This window comes from Periplaneta americana, chromosome 10 (assembly GCF_040183065.1).
Source record: "Periplaneta americana isolate PAMFEO1 chromosome 10, P.americana_PAMFEO1_priV1, whole genome shotgun sequence".
NCBI classification, from domain to species: Eukaryota; Metazoa; Arthropoda; class Insecta; order Blattodea; family Blattidae; genus Periplaneta; species Periplaneta americana.
In genome coordinates this window covers 149,353,197-149,366,208 of record NC_091126.1, presented here as the reverse complement: position 1 = coordinate 149,366,208, position 13,012 = coordinate 149,353,197, and the positions used below count along the sequence as shown (strand labels likewise).

The following is a 13,012-nucleotide window of genomic DNA, read 5'->3' as shown; positions in this document are numbered from 1 at the left end:
TACGATCCTGCGACATAACCACTTGGACGGACAGTAGATGGCATGTCGGAGTAATTTTAACTTTTCGGATCGAGCAGAAGTGAAAATTGAATTTACAGTACAGAATTATTTCAACGTGAGTTACTAGTACGAAGGACGAAACTGGTAGCCTAATTGGAATTACACACATTAGAACTGAAGCCTGTATCGAAATGAACGGCCACCATTTTCAAAAATGTGTTTAAATATCCATATTATGATTATTTTTTAATTTATTCTCTATATTGTACGCTAATGTGCTGTAGAGAGTATAATATACACTGCATAATGAATACGTTCGCATGGCTATCTCAGTTCGTGAGTAAAAATACTCATTGTTAATACAGTACTGTATTAAGATTAAACAAAAACCTAATGAAAATTATCGAACTCAAAATCGCGATATTTCCTAGTTTACGTAAATGGATGAACTACTTTTCTTCCCTCCTATATCTAGTAGAGTGATTTGTTTGTGTTTTACGCCAGTATCATCGAACTACAGTTGTGGAAAGGGGTAGCAATCTGTGTTTCCGGTTCTCTAAAGGTATAGCCAAGTTAATATTAAAAATGTTAGTAAAAATAAAATGATGTCCCTGTACAATAACAGGATCAAATACCGGTTCGCTGGAATGCAGATAGGCCCTAAATCTCCGCCCACGCGTGAATCGAACCACGAGCCGCTTAGTTTGGAAGCAAACTTGCTATATATCCACTAAGCAGTAGCGACGAACAGTTATGTTTATATACTAAATTTATTGCTTTAATATATTTGTACAACCGTAGATTAATGTATTTGTCAATGTAGCAGGTGTCATGTTACGTCATTAATACTGATTTAGTTGAAACTCCGTAGAACACGGTTTAACCGACGTTGACAATAGTTGTACATATGCCTGAGAGTGATAAAACTAGCTACGGCGATAGAACATAATGGTTAATTGTGAACAAAGCCCGACGTCTACAGAAGTGCGATTCGGTTACTTCAGTGACGACAACGATATGGTTGTGTGCGAGCGTTGGAAAAAAAATTGAAGGTTCTCTTTCCCTTCCCAGACACAGGGATTCATGTGCTTTGTAGCCAATGCATAGAGAAATGATAACCGTTATTTCCACTCTCTGCCTTCTCGCCTGGTGCAACCAGTTCTCACATCAAGTGTAACTAACGTACGAGATAATTATGTGCCTTCAATCTCGCGAACGCAATATACTGTATACAGCTCACAATCCACGTTGAAAACTTCGAAAATTTTGCAGAAGAATGTTGTCATATTTTCATATATATGTTTGTATGTATGTATGTATGTATGTATGTATGTATGTATGTATGTATGTATGTATGTATGTATGTATGTTTGTTTGTTTGTTTGTTTGTATGTATGTATGTAAGTATGTATGTATGTATGTCTGTATGTATGTATGTATGTATGTATGTATGTATGTATGTATGTATGTATGTATGTATGTATGTATGTATGTATGTATGTATGTATGTATACAGGATGTATCTAAATTGGTGTCAAATATTTCGGGGATGTGTTCCTAACATCAAAACAACTTAAAAAGTTAATAAGAACATAGGTCTGAAAACCATTCGTTAGGGAGTTAATAAAGGATTTGTCCTCTCATTGACCGCTGATTGTTTGAGGTTTTTTGTTTGTTTGTATTTTGTAGAGCAAATAAATAGAAGAAAATGTATTCTGTGAGTGAACAGAACGAAATGATTTGCATCATTTAATTGATGATGTGCTTCTGGACGTCATCCAACGAATGTGTTTTAACATGATGCTGTTCCAGCTCATTTCAGTCTGATAGTTCGTAATTTTTTTAATGGTCTATTTCACCAAAGATGTATTGGTCGAAGGGGATTCATTGCATGGCCTGCTCTATCGCCTGATTTGAATTCAATGGATTTGTTCGTCGGGGACATTTAAAGTCCCTGGTTTATGCGACTCCTGTACTTAATGTTGATATTCTGAGAGCGTATCCAAATGGATTTCACGAAATACGAAACACTCCAGGAATTTTCAACAGAGTACGCCAGAACATGTAACGCAGGTTTAGGGGACACATCGAAGCAGGAGGAAGCCACTCCGAGCAATTTTTGTAACATTAAATTTTGTCTTGTAATTCTGAAATAAATTATTTTGAGACCAATGTTCATATGAACCTTTTGTAATGTTTTTGTGTTACAAACACATCCCCTAAATATTTGACACCAATTTAGATACACCCTGTATATATATATATATATATATATATATATATATATATAGGCCTATCATAAGCTTCAATTTTATAGATGGTCGCCTGATATTTTTTAATTCTCATTTTCACATTCCACGCATTATGGAACCCTGTAATTTTGAAATACCGTTAAGGGGAGCAGATAGTGAAATTTGAACATTTTTTCCTAATTAATTCACAATTTCAATTTCTTGTGTGTAGAAATATTATTGTGTCAACAAATTAAAACAGAGATTAGTTTTTGAACAAAGAAATGGTCCAAATTTGGAAAAGCACGGGAATAGAGAAATTCCCTATGTGAAATTTTACTCCTAAAAACACGTTGCTCAAAATGCCTATTGCACAACTATGATATTGTGTTTTAAAAATTTTTAAATAAAATATAATATTTAGTAATTAATTTTAAAGGTACTTTTATACAAAAAAAAAGTATGGAGACTTTTCAAATGCAAAATAATAACTAATTCCTGTTCTAGAGGAAAGTTTATTAATAGCATAAAGAATGTACGTACCAAATCAAGGATCATACATATAACATTAATAGTCCCGAAGATGTGTAACTTTTTATATGGAATAAAGCGAAAAAATAATAATAAATTTATGGGAAATTTCAGTCAAAGTTTACAGTACTACAATTTAAAAACACTGTGCAGCAGAGCTTTGAAAATGGCGTTATAGCAGATGACAACGCCATAAATGCGCATTAAATTTTATGTTATATGTTTTTCATATATGCAAGGGTGTTAAAAAATAAAAATAACAAGTTACGGAAAATTATAATCAAAGTTTAGTGTGTAAAAAAAAAAACCTGTGCACCAGACCTTTAAAAATGGGGTCACAGTACCTGAAAAGGCCAAATATGAACATTAAATTCTATGCTATTTATTTTTACATAGGCCTATAAAAGATTATTTTAAATCATTTTATTTTGGAAATTTACTAGTTTTTCACCATATTCAATTGTCTTCTCTCTTTAATTAGGCCTATTATTATTATTATTATTATTATTATTATTATTATTATTATTATTATTATTATTATTATTATTACTATTTCTTACCAAAGTTTATTATTGTCTCACTAACATTACATATCTATCTTTCATTATTTACTTTTACTTTCATTATTCACTTTCATATTGATTTGCGGTCTAAATATTAATGTAATAACTATGTAAACATATTGTATTCAATTAGAATTAGAGTCTGGCTAGGCGGAAGAGAAGGCCTACTGGCCCGGTATGGCATAGTTGCGCCCCAAAGAAATCAGGTAGCAGAATTGACATGGCGTAGTTGCGCCCTGAAGAAATCAGGTAGTAGAAAGGACATGGCATAGTTGTGCCCCGATGGGCATAGTACACACGAAAGTGATTGTCATAAAATAAATAAATTACAGTACTTAAAAATATTATAGTGGTAGCTGCAATGAAATCAGGTAGGCCTAGCATATGATCGATTTTGCTCTTTAAAATATCACTTTTTTATCGATCACACACAATAAATGAACTGCATTTTTTGTTTGTACGCCGATATCTTAACTCTACGGTACAGGGTTTCGAAAATCGATACTAAGAACCATTATGAATTATTAACTCTCTACCCTTTTCACTAAACTTAACATTCACTTTAAATTGATCTCACTATACGCCACAGACGGTGTGAAAATCACTAATAAAATGTCAAGACTGCTAAGGCCCCATATTCCAACTGTTCACTCATTTGAATATGTCAGTTAATAAAGTACTGCCACCTTCATGGTGTTCATTTTTACGGTAGGCAATCGATAATCACTGAATGAACAGTAGAAAAACAGTTAATAAAGTACTGCCAACTTCATGGTGTTCATTTTAACGGTATCGATAATGAATATTAAATCGATAAGAAATCAATATGGTTGGTTGATTACGAGGCTCGAGTTTCCGTAGTGTCTTTTTCTCTACCTATTTCATCGGGGCGCAACTATGCCATGCCCCTTTTCTCTACCTGATGGGAACGGGGCGCAACTATGCCCACAAAACAGGGACCCTTTTTTATCTGCTGCATCTTACCTGACCGTGGGGCGCAACTATGCCCTGCCCTACTGGCCTTAGCTCTGTCAGATTAAATAAATTATTATTATTATTATTATTATTATTATTATTATTATTATTATTATTATTATTATTATTATAGTCTTCATTTTATGTTAAATACCATTACCATTATCACTGAACTACAGACATTCCGGGTGTATGCTAATTGTGTTTCATGTGTTGGCTCTGCAGTGTGTGTCTCTCATCGCTCGGAACTGCGGGCGTGAATCATTTTTTATTTTCAAAGTGATTGCCATGACTCAACAGTGCACATACTGTGATCTTCATCGCCAGTTTTAACTTACCGATGTCTCGCGTTAGAAGAGTGAAGTAGGCCCTACAGCAGTTCTTAAACATGTAACTTACAGACTGTTCATATTAAAAGAATCGAGTCACAGCGTTTCATGTTAAACTGTGGGTTTATAACTCCTTATCTACGTTTACTGTTATCACTTACCGACGTGTCAGGGGATGATAGTTCAGTACCAGAGTTCTGTGTAAAATATACAGAGTGTCCCCAAACTTTCGCATACGGACTGCATCGTGTGAACCTTGGTTGAAAATGGAGTTGAAAATATTTGTAACAAAATTTGTATGACTTGAGGCTTTCCGGGCGTTTGATGTAGAATAACTCTTCTCGGGTTCTCAGCCAGGTGAGTTGGAGATTTTCTTCCAAGCTTTCGATGGCTAGCTCTACCATCTTCTTCAGGGAATGAAGTGATGTGGGGCGAAAATCGAAAAATCGAAAGAGAATTGGGATGACAAATTTAAAAGGTACGCAAAGCGCGTCCTTGCAAGGGGTTGGGGGCTGTACAAAACTAAATATGTGAGCTCCAAGCCTGTTGGCCACTAGTCTCACTCCGGGTTACCCTGCTCCACTGAAGGAGCTCTAGAAAATTTTGAAGGGGAAGCCGAAATTGGACGTAACCTCTTAGGTACCACATACGCGAGGGGGGACAGAGATTTGATTAAGTGATCACGGAACGGGGCGATGAGGAGATGGCTGGTGTTTGCCGTTAGGATGGCAAGACGCTGTCATCTGTTGTTCGATGACAAGGCATGTGAAGGCCGTCGGAAGAAGCGCCGTGAAATCTAAATCTGCAATTTGAGAGGTCCCTGTCCTTTCAAATTGCGATTAATTGAGTGACCTCGTACATTTAATGGACAATTTATAGGTTCTGAACTAGGGCATATGTCGTTTACAAGAAAAGGGGAATATATATGGGGAAGGGCATATAGGTCTGTGGCCCATTTCTTATAGGGCTCATCCCGACATTTGTCTTACGCCTTAGGAAAACTACGGAATGCCTTAGGCAGGATGAGTTGTCTCATATATAAGAGACTAGCTAATTTGGCTATTATGTAGGAGGTGATTGTTGTGGGACCATGTCTAGCCGGTATATATGCAATAGTAGGGCTTCCCGCTGAGGGCCAATCAGGAGCTAGTTCCTAGGCCCGACCGCCAGGCGCATTCTGGTTGGTGGAAGCGGTAGCCAATCAGGAGCTAGTTGCTGGTCCTGACTGTCTGCCGTGTGCTGGTGGTCTAAGCGTATTGATGGCAGGTTTCCATGCTGTACTCAGCTGTAGACCCCCGTCTCTGTTGAAATTATTGCCATCTAGCTGGATTTCGATGGCTTCCTTGATAACCAAGTCCCAGTAACCTGATGTCTTGTCCAAAATGGTGGTGGAGCCGAAATCTATCTTGTGACCGGTTTCTAGGCTGTGTTGGGCTACTGCAGACTTATCGGGGTAATATAGTTTTATGCTGCGTTGATGTTCCTTGCAGCGTTCCAAAGTGGTGCGTCCCCTCTGCCCGATGTAGCATTTCCCACACTCAGAAGGTATTTTGTACACACCAGGTGTCCTGAGACCAAAGTTGTCCTTCATTGGTCTCAGCAAGTTCTGATCATTGTGGGCTAATCTCCAACCCACCTGGCTGAGAACCCAAGAAGAGTTATTCTGTAACAAAATTTCTTTCGAAAAGTTTTTTTTTTTTTAGCTACACAACATAGCAACACTGGCAACAGTATATAGCACAAAATGTCTTAGTAGTCTACTGTAATTAACATTTAGACTTACCGTGTATATTATTGTAACAAAGAAGCAGTAATTGACGAGAAATAGCCTACATAAATATTTTTACGGAGATATGAAGGAACGTGAAGCAAGACGGAAATAACATTCATATTAGAGAAAAGCAATTAAAAATTAATAGTATATTACGATACAAGGTTGAATCGCATTGTTCGTTTTTCAAAAATTTCCTCAATTTTATAATGCACTTCACAAACGGGTATTGTACAATATATATTGCGCAATCATATTTTTAAAATTGCAAATACAATATATTTTGCATTGGACATTTAGAGCAATATTATTTCGAAGTCTTCGTAAAACTGCATTGTAATGGTAACTAAATAAGTGTACTGTAATGGGTCTATTTCAGTATAATTTTATGTTATGAAGAATTATTTCCCTAGCAACAATTTTGTGTGTGGGAATTCTAACTTTCAAGGCTAACAACAATAGCTGTAAATACAATAAAAACACGATCGTGCAAAGAAGTATTAAACAAAACGAGGAAGGTACATTGAACCGTGAGAAATTAATTGAAGCAGCGTAGAAATAGCTTAGTTTAAGGAGGGATATTAATTTTTAAAATACAATGTTGTCACACTTAGCAATTAAAAAATATTCAGACGAAGTTTTGCCATTGAAATATTCGTCTGCAATTTCAGTCATGTGCACGAATTCTGGGGCACGCTATATAACTAACCAACTTGATATACAGAGTGAACCGTAAGAAATGTCATTAATTTTAGGGGGTTATTCTTTGAGTTATTTCAAACAAAAAAGTTTAATACAATGTTGCTAGTTTTTGCGTCCTTTTCGAGATAAAAATTATTGTTATGTATGAAAATTTTCATAGCGTGTTTTGAGAAAGCCATTTATTGAATTCCCAACATGCTCAGTCAATTTAAGAGGGCAGTGCATTATATTAATAAATCTTCTTTCTCTTCATCTTTTTGGAAACATCTAATTGAGGTAGTCGCTGATAGTAAATGCGAAGTGAGGCGGTACCGTACTCAATCCACTGTGTCAATGATACCATCACCTCGTATTTCTGGTTCTAGGAACAGTTGTAACACATCGAGATACGTGTCTCTCGTGCTTGTTTTCTCCGTAAACATGAGATACGCGTCTCTCGTGATTGTTTTCTCCACAAATATGAACAGGTTGTAGCCTTTTCTTTCTTAACCCTTTCTAACCCAAATTAAATTTACAAGCAATCCATGTTGAAACAAATAGCTGTATTAGGACCAATTCAGTGACCAAGTTACGGGAGTGGCAACATTTGAAACAAAGCTATATTGATGAAAATGTATTGAAATAGAAGTTATCCAGCAAAATTTACCTTCATATGTAACACACAAGTATATAAATGCTATAAAGTTAATTATTGCCATATGGTATCTATAGGTAAGAAAGGGTTAATCAACAGTATATTCTATGCTACTTTTGCCTAATAGTAGTAAATAAATTATTAATATTAGTGCTGTTGATCGATCAAAATATTTAATCGAGTAACTATTTGAATTTAATCGATTAATCGATAGATTAATCGAGTTTTGATCGAGTTGAAAAAAAAAATTAATTTTCTGTAATACACAATTATTGTTAAATTTAACTTGTGTTCGGTGATAAGCATAATTATTAAATGTTGTATATATGTATATATTGTATCGTTATATTATAAAACAACTATTTTAATTACGTACTAACATATTTATTATGAGGCTTATAATTTATTGTGTGAATTTCTTCTGGAATTTTTGAGACAAACATAAATAACAAAAAGTATTAAGACTCGCCTAGTTAATACTGCTTCATCCATGAATTTAAACATGTGAGTGCATTCACATGCTTCGAATAAAGTGCCGCTCTAAGTTTAGTAACAATGTTTGCTGCATCACTAAACACGAAAAAACTTTTTTTCTGTCAACCACTTCTTCACGATCGTTCAATTTAAATCCAAACGTTTCACCAAGTTTACCTCTCAAATTCTCATATGACATAATGGAGTTCACACTTTTCACAAACCACAGAAAGCTGATTTTCTTTCTTTATCAAACTAAACACACAGCCTTCATATACAAACTCAGTACAGAAACTGAACTCCTGCAAAAGTACAGCGGTCGAAACAGAAGACTGGCACCTATTGTAATCGAATTACCAGATTTTAGAAAGAGAAGAAGGTATTTACGTTCTCCCTTGCACACAGTGTAGACATCGCTATTTTATAAGGGATGAGGGGGAAGAATCCCAGAAAAGTATGTATTTCATATGCTAGGAAGATGAGCTGACAACAAGGTGGAAGTTTTCTTGGAAAACCATATAAATTAGTAAGAGTTTTGCATTGTATTTCAACTTTCAATAGAGGTAGATTAGGTCACTGTCTTAATATCTCCGTCTCTTATTGAAGTGTTTGTGCAAAGATTTTTCCTACGCTACCTGGTTTACAGTTAGAAAATAACAATGCTATTGCGCTTTTAAGTAAGCAATTTCCGAGAGAGAGAAATATTGTCGGAATTTTTAGTATGAGTTTGTATTAAAAATAATAATTAACATCAACTACAATTTTGATTTTAATCGACTCGATTATTCGATTAAATATTATGATCGATTAATCTTACAACAGAAATTGATCGATTAATCGATTAAATCCTACAACACTAATATTAAGTTTTTTAATAAACAATTTCATTGAATTTGTTACGTACAAAATTTAAAATTAACCGTTATCAACATTCAGTTTTAGTAATTGCTTCTTGCGATGATCGTCATCGCGGGTGTGGGGTTGCAAAATGATCAGTGTTTGCAATATAATGGATAAATTCTTGACAAAAAAAAACTGTCCAAAATAATACTGTAATGAATGGGAACAGATTGATAAATTGGGTTGTTACAGTAGTGGGGATGGAACTAATAGCTCCCCTTTAACAGCGTTGCAAGGATAAGCGAAGGGTGAACAAACGTTGAAAGGAAAAAATGTGTTCATAGGTCGTAGTTTTGAACCGTCTTGGGTTAAGCAATATCCATGGGTATTACAGTATATAAAAAATCAGACGATGTTATTTTCAGTAATATATCGATGGTGTTTAGGTAAAAGAGCTTAAAATTATTTTGTGCGAGATCGTGCGTATTTGCTTGTTTTCCGCACAGAACCAATACGCGGTAAGTGTGAAATACCATATTTAGTATTCCCAATGTAACACACAACAATTTCCCTCTTCTTACCGCTTAAGCGCGACATTCATTTTACTGCTTTAGGCTTTTAACATAATATTTTTAGAGACGTTTAACATAGTAATAATTATAAATTGGAAACTTACCACTGCAATTTCACCTAAATTGCAATGTTAATTATTGTTTTTAAATATTTGCAAAAATTAAGTAAAGTCTACTACTCCACGAAACTTATTGCATTCCTGATACAAGTAACATTAAGGAAGCCGTGAAAAAATCAACAAGATTCCAAATGCGGATGTTATTACTGCAATATGTTATATAAATAATTTTGTTAAAATATTGAAATGAAAAATAAATCATTACATAACCTTACCGTTTGTTTTAAGTTCGCATTTATAGACTGGGGGAAAAAAAGACAGACGTATATCACGGCCTGCTGGAGTATAGTAAACATAGAAAACATTTTATAGCAACAATGTTGAAGAAAGATATTAAGTTTTCCGAAGTTGCCGTCATTAAACAGAAACCAACATGGAGATTTCATTGCAACTAATTAGAAATTCGTATTTTAGGTATGTAATAAACGATCTTCGCACAAAATAATGTACGATACACGAGCGGTATGTTTGCTTTCATGTTCTCAGAAATTAAAAAAGCTCAACTACGTTTCGCTTTTTCAATCTTTTCCTCGACCATGAAAACGTCAACATACTGCTCTTGTAACGTATATTACTATTTTTTTTAATTTGACTTTGTTGCTATAATTAGTCAAAATTTAATTACAAAATGTGAAGGTATGTTTTCACAATTATGTTTATATTAGTTCATAATATAAGGTAACTAATAATAATGTGTTAGAATTTATAATTTTTGTTGTTCCTAAAAATTTTTTTCACTGCGGGATAAACCCTTTACCTAGACACCATCGATATGTAAGGATTTTTTTTAGAAACGGCAAATAAAATTTTCCGGAATTTTCTGTGGAATCCTGCCCCTCCCCAATATTTCAAAGAAGATGTCCCGTATTTCCCGGTATTTCCGTATTTGCCCCTAATTTTTAACCCGGAATTTCCCGTATTTGCCCCTAATTTTAACAGATTCCCGGCTCCCGAATTTTTCTTCTCTTCGAGCATTTTTCTCCCTTATTTTTGCATAATATAAACATTTTTATTCGAAACATTTGATTTCGCCGTGAATGATAACCTTTTTAATTTAGTTGAACCTAAATGTTTCACGTCTGCTGCTTTACTGCACAGTACAATTTATGGTCCACTTCGATATAATTCGATAATAAAATTTCATTTCTCTTCGAATCTTCTCATATAATCATGGGAAGTTAATGTTGAAAAACAAAATGTCTACGAGTCAAACTGTTCATTATTACCAGGATAGATACAAATAATACTGAAATATATTAATCAAGTTTTAATTATAGATCTCCCCTTTTGTGCAAGAGGTAACATATAAAAATACTTTATGAATGGCGGGGAAAATATAAATTTCAAGAACTCTCTAGTGACAGAGATAGTGACAAGTACAATCAAGTGTATCTGTGGCGATGCTAAGAAATAATTTATTGGAGATATACACTGTTATTAATTAGGAAAATGATCTATTTAATTTATTGCGATGTATTATCTTATAGGTTACATGCATGAGGTAAATAAATAAATATTAGTAACATATAATGCTATTAACACTTAAAATAATAATAAAATTTATCAAATATCATACAAATATTTTAACTTTATTTTTAAACTTAAGAATGTGTAAATTGCTTAGGTCTGGATTATTTTTTCAATACTGAAATGTATAGTCATATGCAAATCTAGTCTTTCAGGTAATGCTCCCTGTAAAGCAGATTTGAATAATTTCAAGGGAAAAATTGTTCCGGGGCCGGGTATCGATCCCGGGACCTCTGGTTGAACGTACCAGCGCTCTTGCCAACTGGGCTACCCGGGAACTCCACCCGACACCGTCTCAACTTGGTATAGTCTTGGTCCATAATTCCTACTGTGTCTTAATCCAGCTTCAGTGTGGCAAATAATATGCAAATTAATGCTAAAACAGAAAATAAAGACTAGACACGATTGTAGGAGTTTAGATATAACGTAGAAGATTTTGTTTACAATGATCGACTGCGGAAAAAATAATTGCGTCATATTTTGAATAAACTGAGCGACCGATGCCGGCTGTGCACGAGTGTTGCCGATCTAGAAGTATATTCACGCAATATGCTAAGTGGCACCACGCAACTCGTCGCTGATTATTATCTTTAGTAATTGCACGAGTGCTGTTTCATCTTATTGATGATTTTACGAGCCTGAAGGGCTTGTGAAATTATGCTAATAAGATGAAATCATGAGTGTAATTTAATAATATTATTCAACGAATGAAACAAAATAATTTGCAAAACCGAATTACTTAAGTAAATGATGATAATTATTTTAAAATACAGCAATAAGACTTTTAATGAAGTTAAAAAACAAGCTGTTTCTATTACGGCATACTAAATACTATTGCCAACTACTCAAAGCGGAAATACGAAACAACAATACTTAACCTCAAAAGTAAGATAAGCAGAAATGTTACATTAACAGAATAAAAGCACGAAAGGTTTTTACAGACATTTATTTATTACTTGAAATTAGTTATTGAAAACACAATTTTCGAAATTAAATTTTGTTGGCATTTCTTGATTTTCTGTGATTGACACTGAAATATTGTACGAAGTGTCTCCCTTACAAAGCGTCTTATCGAGAAAGACAACTGTGATTAGTTGGTTTTAAAGCGGTTCTGAAAGATTATTGGCCAATATCGCAAATTCACCCTATAAGTTGAATAGTCTTTTAGTAACATCTTTCTATGCTACAAGTGCCTATTATTGAGACAATCTACAACTAAGAACGCATGTTGACACAACGAATGGATGATATGCATGAATGATGGAAGTCGTTTTTCTTTACTGTGATCCTTCAGAAAATTATTCAACGAATTATTCCATTTTACATTGAACCGAGGTAGACGCCACCACGGAAAAGTTGTAGCGCTGCAAACGTTCTGATGGTGGCAGATAAAATAAATTATCTTTTTTCTTCCAAAATCCCATTCCCTTTGCAGCATATAACTTTGCTTTTTTTTTAATATTGTAATAGTGGAACAGAAGCAATAATAGAACTATATTTGAAAACTTTGCTCTACTTTTCCTTTTTTAGTTATTTAACGACGCTGTATCAACTACTAGGTTATTTAGCGTCGGTGAATTGGTGATAGCGAAATGGTATTTGGCGAGATGAGGCCAAGGATTCGCCATAGATTACCTAGTTGGTAGTCACTATCACCTTACAGTTGGGGAAAACCTCGGGAAAAACCCAACCAGGTAATCAGCCCAAGCGGGGATCGAACCCGCGTCCGAGCGCAACTTCAGAC

General features: G+C 34.5%; 1 protein-coding gene across 11 annotated transcripts in view; it reads left to right on the top strand.

Annotated features, from left to right (window-relative positions):
* Window positions 1-13,012, top strand: part of LOC138708096 (nuclear protein MDM1-like) — a 945,585-nt gene that overhangs the window by 549,296 nt on the left and 383,277 nt on the right. The window lies entirely within an intron of this gene.